At 42.8% G+C, this 9,963-nt stretch overlaps 1 long non-coding RNA gene across 3 annotated transcripts in view; it reads right to left on the reverse strand.

Moving 5' to 3' along the window:
• The window catches only part of LOC146789769 (uncharacterized), a 310,950-nt gene extending 302,937 nt beyond the window's left edge, over nucleotides 1-8,013 (reverse strand). Inside the window, exon 1 of one of the 3 annotated variants that reach the window (XR_014970159.1) lies at nucleotides 7,942-8,013. This is a non-coding gene — a long non-coding RNA (uncharacterized LOC146789769). Of the gene's footprint in view, nucleotides 1-7,650; nucleotides 7,920-7,941 lie in introns of those variants that run through there. The other 2 variants (XR_014970157.1, XR_014970158.1) reach the window with 2 other exon arrangements.
• Nucleotides 8,014-9,963: the final 1,950 nt, after the last annotated feature.

The raw sequence follows: 9,963 nt of genomic DNA on the forward strand, positions 1-9,963 counted from the left end.
CCAGGACTCCCAGACGTCGCCTGCAGCCTCTCACGGAGACCCCCCCGCCAATTGCAAGTAGCCCGGTAAGGTGAAGTCTGACCTCAAAAGACATCCCTGCATCCAGCCACCCTGGGGAAAGGAACCCGAGGTGCACCTACGTCCCCATGCCCTCCAAATTAACTGTTATAGAATACAATGGTTCTGTCGGGTATATACAAACAATTACTTTGTTTTACGAATGGATCGAGAGAAACTGAATACATTCAAATGGAAAAATCAATCAGAGGAAAATTTTCTTTTTCAAGAGGACCACATAAACAGATGACAATGAAAATCACGATGAAATCAGATTTGTTGGATGACATATTGTTTTTTATATATAAATTGCATCATTTATATTAGCATCTATGTCATTCTTTATAGCAAAGCAAGGCTACCAAAATTACAATCCTTAAAGTGAAATCGTGCATCAGTGAAACAGTGACATAAGTGACAACGTTGGTGCATAATATGTACAGGAATGAAAAGTTTTATATACAAAATATAAAAAGGGCCAGTATCTAGAAAAGTAACATGACACAGTTTCCACGAATAACTCAAGTTCTGTATGAAAACGAGTCACACACTGGTCCAAGGTATTGTCGACGTTTCAACCCAGTATAAGCGATATTAAATCGTCATGCGGGTCTTCATCAGGACGTCTAAAAGAAGCAATGGCAACCTGCAGGGGCAATTAAAGTGCGTGTCAAAAGAAGGTCCTTAATACTCCACTACGTGTAGTCCTAGACCTACAGGATTGTGGTCACAAAAGAGGCCAAAACTCACCTAGCCGATAGTCTAGGGCTGCCTAATTTTCAAACGTTGTAGAGACGAAGCACTCATCCAATGAGGAGTCTGAAGTGTGGATTCAATTAAATTGAACCTAGGACAAAGGAATTGGATATGATGTAATCAACCCGCCATTACTACTAATGAAGAAAGAGCTCAAAGGACGATTAGGGAACTACAAACCGCAAAAGCCCCTTATAAATGGCGAATAGCTCAAAGGCGACTTATCTCCATTGAATCAAGCGTGAGTGACGGTTTCTAAATTGGAAAAAGCATACTGCGGTGAATAAGTCACTAAACGGTGGCTGATTGGAGGACCGCTAGAGGGGTTAATGCAGACAAACCCAAGGAAAACCACAGATTGTCACTGAATCCCTGGCTACGAGATCTAGTTGTTTAGATGGAGGCCGTCAGATCCACTCTGAGGCCGAGACCATTGGAAAAACTAACAAACAGCGTCTAAAGTATAAGCGGGAGATGCGCGCTTAGTTGCATGCTTTAAACAGAGAGGGGACGCTTGTGCGTAATACTCACTTAGAGTGGCAGCCGGATTGCTAGCAAGCGGTTAAAAGTCATGCTAATAGGCCACCTTTCGTTGACGTGGGAAACCAAAATAGTTTGGTAACAGCGTCTAAAATATAAACGGGAGATGCATGCTTAGCTCCATGTTCTCGACAAAGAGAACCCAGAGAGGACGCTAGTGCGTGATACTCACTTTGAGTAGAAGCAAAAATGCTTGTAGACGGTTATAAATCCCGCTACTGGGCCACCTTTCGTTGATGTGGGGGAATCCGCGTTCGAAACGCAAGTGACAGGACGGCTGATATATGTAAACGAGCTGATCCCGCCCCGCATGATGTGAGTAACTGAACGTGCCGTAATGGTTGCCAGGTAACCCAGGTCGCGTCAAGGAGAACTGGGACAGCTGTTGGTATGCCGTAAGCGTCTGTGGTGCTGCACTGACGTCGGCCGTAACCATAACAACGAATTAATCGAGGCATATAACAAGTTGGTTACTCGGAAGCGTGGAGGTGGGAATTATAGAATGAATACCTTGGCGGCAACCGTATGCTGTGATTAAACAACATGATTTTGCACAACAAGTGAACAGAAAAAGAACATTGTCATACTTTTTCTTACAACCCGGTCATATACGTAAAATCGGCATTTACAATTGAATGTAACAGGCATTTGTTTCGATAAAGTTTTAGAGATCATTGGTTACATTTCCTATGTAATTATACACAACATAAAAATCCAAACTGACAAGTTTCTTTTATGAGTGAAACCTTTCGCGGCATCACTGTGCTGTAATAAAGCCTAATAATTTTACACAACAAGTGAAATCAAACTGAAATGACCATTGTAATGCTATTTCTTGAAAGCCGGTCGTGTACGAAAACAAGGCAAGTACAATCGAATGCAAAAAATCTATGTTTCCACAAGGTTACATTTCCTATGTACATATGCATATATGCACAACGTATAGACCCAAGAGGACAAGTATCTTTTGTGTAAGTAGGCGATCAAGGGCTGGCAATGTTTCAGTAACAATAAAGTTTAAGAATCATTGGTTACATTTCGTATGCGCCCAACACAAAAATAACATGTTTCTTTTATGAAGGAAGAAGATGAATGGCTGGTAATACTTCAGTAACAACTATATATTTACAGTTGTATCAAGCTGATGAACAAGGGTGGATTATAGTTGACCCATCTCTCTAGATGTTTCCTCAAGACCATTTAAACCATGCTGGACAGTATTAAGAGAATGAATCCATCTACATTCTTTTCCCTTTAGAATGAATGCAATAGAGCCTCCTCTAGGAGCTAGATTTACTTTTTCTAGCACCCACCATTTGATGTTTTCAGGCTGATGGTTCTGCGCAAGAAAATGGTCAACCAGGGGGGCCCCTTGTGTTTTACATCTGATACGACTCATATGTTGAAGTATCCTGACTTTGATCTTTTGTGTGGTTTGACCCACATATAACAGATCGCAGGGACAACTTATTGCGTAGATTAGATTGGTAGTTACAATTTGTAAGGCTCAATGATTTATATGTTCTGTTGTGGTAAGAAAAGGAAGAGCCCTCCACTGTCAACGGACAGGCTTTGCATTGGCCGCATTTGTAGTGGCCCATGAGGGGAGGTAAACCCAATTGGTCTCCCAGTCCCCGAGGTTTTGGTGGTGCAAGAAAGGCCTTGACAACATTGTCTTTCACATTCCTACCCCGTTTGAAAGCAAATAATGGTTCCTCAGAGGTTGGAAGCTCACTGGCAACACGGTTCCAGTATTTTTTCATGATTTTCTTCATGTCCTCTTGGGTCTATACGTTGTGCATATATGCATATTTACATAGGAAATGTAACCTTATGGAAACATAGATTTTTTGCATTCGATTGTACTTGCCTTGTTTTCGTACACGACCGGCTTTCAAGAAATAGCATTACAATGGTCATTTCGGTTTGATTTCACTTGTTGTGTAAAATTATTAGGCTTTATTACAGCACAGTGATGCCGCGAAAGGTTTCACTCATAAAAGAAACTTGTCAGTTTGGATTTATATGTTGTGTATAATTACATAGGAAATGTAACCAATGATCTCTAAAACTTTATCGAAACAAATGCCTGTTACATTCAATTGTAAATGCAGATTTAACGTATATGACCGGGTTGTAAGAAAAAGTATGACAATGTTCTTTTTCTGTTCACTTGTTGTGCAAAATCATGTTGTTTAATCACAGCATAGGGTTGCCGCCAAGGTATTCATTCTATAATTCCCACCTCCACGCTTCCGAGTAACCAACTTGTTATATGCCTCGATTAATTCGTTGTTATGGTTACGGCCGACGTCAGTGCAGCACCACAGACGCTTACGGCATACCAACAGCTGTCCCGGTTCTCCTTGACGCGACCTGGGTTACCTGGCAACCATTACGGCACCTTCAGTTACTCACGTCATACGGGGCGGGATCAGCTCGTTTACATATATCAGCCGTCCTGTCACTTGCGTTTCGAACGCGGATTCCCCCACATCAACGAAAGGTGTCCCAGTAGCGGGATTTATAGCCGTCTACAAGCATTTTTGCTTCTACTCAAAGTGAGTATCACGCACTAGCGTCCTCTCTGGGTTCTCTTTGTCGAGAACATGGAGCTAAGCATGCATCTCCCGTTTATATTTTAGACGCTGTTACCAAACTATTTTGGTTTCCCACGTCAACGAAAAGGTGGCCTATTAGCGTGACTTTTAACCGCTTGCAAGCAATCCGGCTGCCACTCTAAGTGAGTATTACGCACAAGCGTCCCCTCTCTGTTTAAAGCATGCAACTAAGCGCGCATCTCCCGCTTATACTTTAGACGCTGTTTGTTAGTTTTTCCAATGGTCTCGGCCTCAGAGTGGATCTGACGGCCTCCATCTAAACAACTAGATCTCGTAGCCAGGGATTCAGTGACAATCTGTGGTTTTCCTTGGGTTTGTCTGCATTAACCCCTCTAGCGGTCCTCCAATCAGCCACCGTTTAGTGACTTATTCACCGCAGTATGCTTTTTCCAATTTAGAAACCGTCACTCACGCTTGATTCAATGGGAGATAAGTCGCCTTTGAGCTATTCGCCATCTATAAGGGGCTTTTGCGGTTTGTAGTTCCCTAATCGTCCTTTGAGCTCTTTCTTCATTAGTAGTAATGGCGGGTTGATTACATCATATCCAATTACTTTGTCCTAGGTTCAATTTAATTGAATCCACACTTCAGACTCCTCATTGGATGAGTGCTTCGTCTCTACAACGTTTGAAAATTAGGCAGCCCTAGACTATTGGCTAGGTGAGTTTTGGCCTCTTTTGTGACCACAATCCTGTAGGTCTAGGATCACACGTAGTGGAGTATTAAGGACCTTCTTTTGACACACACTTTAATTGCCCCTGCAGGTTGCCATTGCTTCTTTTAGACGTCCTGATGAAGACCCGCATGACGATTTAATATCGCTTATACTGGGTTGAAACGTCGACAATACCTAGGACCAGTGTGTGACTCGTTTTCTACAGAACTTGAGTCATTCGTGGAAACTGTGTCATGTTACTTTTCTAGATACTGGCCCATTTTATATTTTGTATATAAAACTTTTCATTCCTGTACATATTATGCACCAACGTTGTCACTTATGTCACTGTTTCACTGATGCACGATTTCACTTTAAGGATTGTAATTTTGGTAGCCTTGCTCTGCTATAAAGAATGACATAGATGCTAATATAAATGATGCAATTTATATATAAAAAACAATATGTCATCCAACAAATCTGATTTCATCGTGATTTTCATTGTCATCTGTTTATGTGGTCCTCTTGAAAAAGAAAATTTTCCTCTATGATTGATTTTTCCATTTGAATGTATTCAGTTTCTCTCGATCCATTCGTAAAACAAAGTAATTGTTTGTATATACCCGACAGAACCATTGTATTCTATATTATTCATATCCAGGTTCTGAGGGACACAGGGTAACCCCATTGTTTATGATACTCCAAATTAACTGCCCAGCTGTTGGTTCCTCCCAGAAGTCTTCCTGGAATGAGCCTGCATCTAAAAACAAAAAACAAAAATCCCCATTGAAAACAAGGCACCCGACACCAAAACAGCACCCTGCACCTAGCCACCCTTAAACAGCTGCTAGTGCACTTTGTGGCTAAACCAGACCCCGCTTTGCCCTGAGCCTAACACTAGGAGCTTGGCTCCCACAACCTTGTGGCCTGCTCGCCAGCAGCCACCAACCGGAGGCCCCTATCCCTCATTGGATAACATTGGACCTCAGCACTCTGCACCTGGCTGCCCTAGTGGCGCTGAGGGTGTAACTAGAGTGCATCCTTGACCCTGGGGGATGCCCGAGTCTACCCGCAGAACCTCAACTCCCACTACCAAATACTTACCTCAAAACCAATAACACCATTTTCCTCCATAGTATAAAATTGACTGTTTTTCTTGGAAAAGTTTTTAAGTGTGGAGGTTGAAAACCTAAAGAAATTCTTTAAAATTGTACTATTTAACCGAAACGATTTTACTTACCTGTTAACAGGAAATGCCCCAGAGTAGTATCCTGGCATACTACTCTGAGTAACAAAAGTAATCTATAAAGTAACTAACCTGGTATTTTACTGAAAAGTCCATTCAAGTCTCTGTACTGTATTTACAAAGTATTGCATTTCTCTGAAACCATACTGTAAGCCAAAACAAAGTGCATATACAATTACACATTCAAACTGTTTACAAACTGCATTACTACTGTAAACTATTTATTGCTTACCTGTGCCAGGCTTGCTTGTTTCTAGAAAATAAAATACCTAAAAAATATTTGTATACTAAAACAACTGGTCTGAAGTTCAGTCTTTGTGTGGATTCATTTGCTGGCTGAGTGTGTACAACAAATGCTTAACACTGTCCTCCCATACTGCCTACCACTAATAGAGATTGATGCTATCTAACTTTACCGCTGCCTACTTTGGGGTTCCACTGGACTCCATGCACACTATTCTTCCCTTTGTTATAGTACATACAGAGCTAGCTTCCTACAGGTGGTTCAGTTGCTTAAAGCTGTATGGGCCTATAGAGTTACTAGGAATGAGGCCACTGGGTGATCACCTTTATTGATAATTTAATGAGAAGGAGAAATCCTAGGATGAAATACAATCCTTGATGGTGGTTTAGCACATGTTGAATCTTGGTCAATGGAAACGGTCAACAACAACATGGTTTAGAGACACCAAAAAGCAAAGCTCACTAGGATTTCAAAAATAGTACCAAACATGTGAATGTCCAAGTTGGAGACTGGGTTCGCATAAGGAAGCCAGGTTTTGTAACTAAAGGTAATAGTATTTTACGAACCTGAAAAAGTTGTGGAAGTTTTGCATAATGCAGTTCGTTTGAGCAATGGTAAAGTGGGGAATGATAAGCATGTGGTTTTATGCAACAAGAATGAATGGGAAGACAGAATAGTGAACAGTAAACAGTTGGTATTTGTTGGATATGGATGACATTATGATTGATTTGAGTACACAGGATAAAGCAGAGGAGAGGGTTGAGATTCCAGTAGCTGATGCGTCTGGGCCTCGCTCGTCAGGTAGTTCTATAGGATTATCAAATTCCCCTTCTGGGGAAGCTATAAATGAGCTTCAGCGCCTTGAGACCCTCACGGGTAAGTAGTGCGCTATACAAATTCCCTGATTGATTGGAGTGTAAATCTGGCAATGTTCAGAATGTTAAGGAGTCCCAATCCAGTGCTGAAGAGAGTACAACGGATAAAAGTTACGAAACCACCTAAATGGTTACAGGACTTTCTATCAAGGTTGTAGATAGGAAGAAAAAAAAGAGATAAAACAATGTTCTATCTTAATTTGGGTTTTCCTCTTAGGCATTTAGGTTCGCAAGTTCCTGAGTAATTAAGACTTTTTCCTGAAAGGAGGGGTGGCGTTGTGTAAATATTTATGTGTTGAACTAACATTTATAGAAGGGGGGTGTTGGGGGCTTTTGTATGAGCTGTTATGGGATCGGGTATTGATAGTTGTATACGTTCGGTATTCCTATAATGTCGGGGGGAATCTTCAGGGGGCAGATATTTGCTGACATTGAGCTGTATGGATCGTGCTACCCTAGCTATGTGCCTTGGGAAATGAAGAGATCTGGAATTGCAACCAACTGGAGTAATCGCTTCAATTGCCCGCGAATTACGTTCTTGTTGGGGGGCGGCTAAAAGTACGGTTATAAACGACCCATCGCTTAAAATGCAGCTTAGTCGGTAGGATTAATGATCACAAGCTATTTGCATAACTTGGTGGATTTTAACACAGTACCTCATCCTTAAATTAAAAAAGACACGCGTCCAAATGTCCTTCTCCGGGATCCCATAGATCTCTTCTTTAATGTTCTACTTTTAATGTAGACTTATCTGCATCAAAGTGAAATTTTGTCCTTTCAACTAGCACTTATACAGTCAATTCCGGCGGAAACGGGGTAAAATCTCTCTTACCACACTCAACAAGCTTAAACACCCCATTTGCCTGAGACTGGTCAAGCTTTTCTCTAGCCTTCACCATGTTTACAACGCACTTCCAATCCTCAGTAACAAATGCGCAGACGCTCACCTTTAAACTCTCCACTTCGAATTCTCATTGGTGAAGACAGTCTGACCTCTCACCCGTCTGCTAAGAAAAAGCTTCCTGACGACTAGTGAACGTGGCGGCCATCGTTTAATAACGACGGGCGGTTATCTTATCGCCCAGTAAGGTTTGAATTTACGATATATTTATTTTCATTTTGAGAGTCTTGTCAAATTGATTTGTGTCTATCAATAATGGAAAACTTAAAAATACGAGATATTTAATTACTGTTTGGAACACCTTTTATATTTAAGTAACGGTAGCGTAGCATGGTCTTCTAGCTACACGTTGTTTCGTTGGTAACCTTCGCAAATGTTTCATTTTCATACTTCACGCCGCAGCGCTACTTATTTCTATATATTACAGTTCCATCCCCAGGCCACCGCTTCAACCTCGTCTCACAATTTGTCCTGCTTTTATGTCTATGACCTGATCGCTACAATTTTACTTTCTACCATTGTCAGAACTCTCTAATGTTGTCCGACATTTATATAGCTCTCGCGTTGTGAGGCTGTAGTGTTAAGCGCTTGCTTACATGACGTGCATGCGACATGTTGTAGGGCCTGTGGTTGGAAGTGTAGTGTTAGGTTTTAACTACGTTGTGCTTGGGGTTAGAATTAGCCCATTGTTTTTAAAACATAAACTTAAAAGGGGCTTACATCTCGCCCCCTCTTTTTTTTGGGGGGGGGGGCTTTTCATTGGTTCTTGTGCTTGCCACTTACGTTTTCTCCATTTCTATTGGCTGTATCATATCTTCCTGCATTTCCCAATGCTTGTTACTAGGCTGCTTCTCTTATCAGTTTTCCGTAGTCAGAATACTATCAACATGCACTTAGGTGTTTCATTAAGTTTTGCCTCTTTCTGCTTTTTCGTCTTGCAGCAGATTTATATAGTGCAACTTGGGAGAGATTATGGAAAGGGGGGGCTCTGGGCCCCCACGCCTGCATGGCAGTGCGGCGACCTCCCCCGAACTTTGCGGTGGTGGGGGCGTGTCCACTGGGGCGCGCCCTACCACCGATTGGCTGCTTACGCGACCCGGATGTCGTTAATCGACATCCGGGTCGGAGGGGAGGGGGGGCGGGCCACTGGGGGGATAAAGAGGTGGGGAGCGCCCAGGTGACCCCCTTGTTGCCTGGACGCTCCCCCACAACGGACGTGCCCCGGCGTTCAGGGCCTTAAATTTTCCCCACCCACCATCCCTGGAGTACGTGGTTGATGCGTTGCTAGTCCGACTAGCGGACATTGGGCGCGGTAAACTGTTAGGAAATGTTAGTTTCTGATGAGGTTTTCTTTTAGGACTTTTTCTCCCATTGTAGCGAGCAATATTGTATTGTGAAGTTATGTTCTTGATTATGCTTTCTCTTAGGCCTTTTTCTCCCAAGGTAGTGAATGATACTGTATTATGTGTAACTGGTGCAGTTGTGTTTAGGCCTTTCCTTCCCTTGCAGCTTTATGGTGTTATACATGATGTGTGATTTTAGTCAGTGTAGTTGTCCTTTAGAATTTTCTCCCATAGGTCGTCGTATTTATTAGGTATGGGGCATGCGGTAAGGTCATGACCGGTGAGCAACTATTTGAAGGTCTGAGGGGGCGGGCATCATCCTACGGAGGTGCCCGCCCAGGGGGAGGGGCCATTGGCCCCTCCTAGAACTTCAGGGACAAGGTAACTGCTGCTTCAAAGGGGCGCGGGTTGGGGAGTCACGCTTTCCTTAGGCTGGTAGCCACCCCGCGCGCGCATACTCATGACGTCACCGGATGGCGCAGAGTAAGGTCCCTCCTTTAGTGGGTAAATGAAGTTCAGGGCGTGGACCGGGTAATTCTCGGCCCGGCTGCGCATGCGCACACCTGTAGGGGAAGCGCAACTAGTAGGACCTGACACCGGTTAGCGACCTTGCCATATGGCCCAGAAATGTTAGTATACAAAAATGCAGAGGAGGATGTTAGACTCGGTTAGGAAACAACCTGTATTAGAGTCTTTGTTAAGGATAGTCACTCACACCTGTTGAC

The sequence above is a fragment of the Triturus cristatus genome, chromosome 10, assembly GCF_964204655.1.
Source record: "Triturus cristatus chromosome 10, aTriCri1.1, whole genome shotgun sequence".
Classification (NCBI taxonomy): Eukaryota; Metazoa; Chordata; class Amphibia; order Caudata; family Salamandridae; genus Triturus; species Triturus cristatus.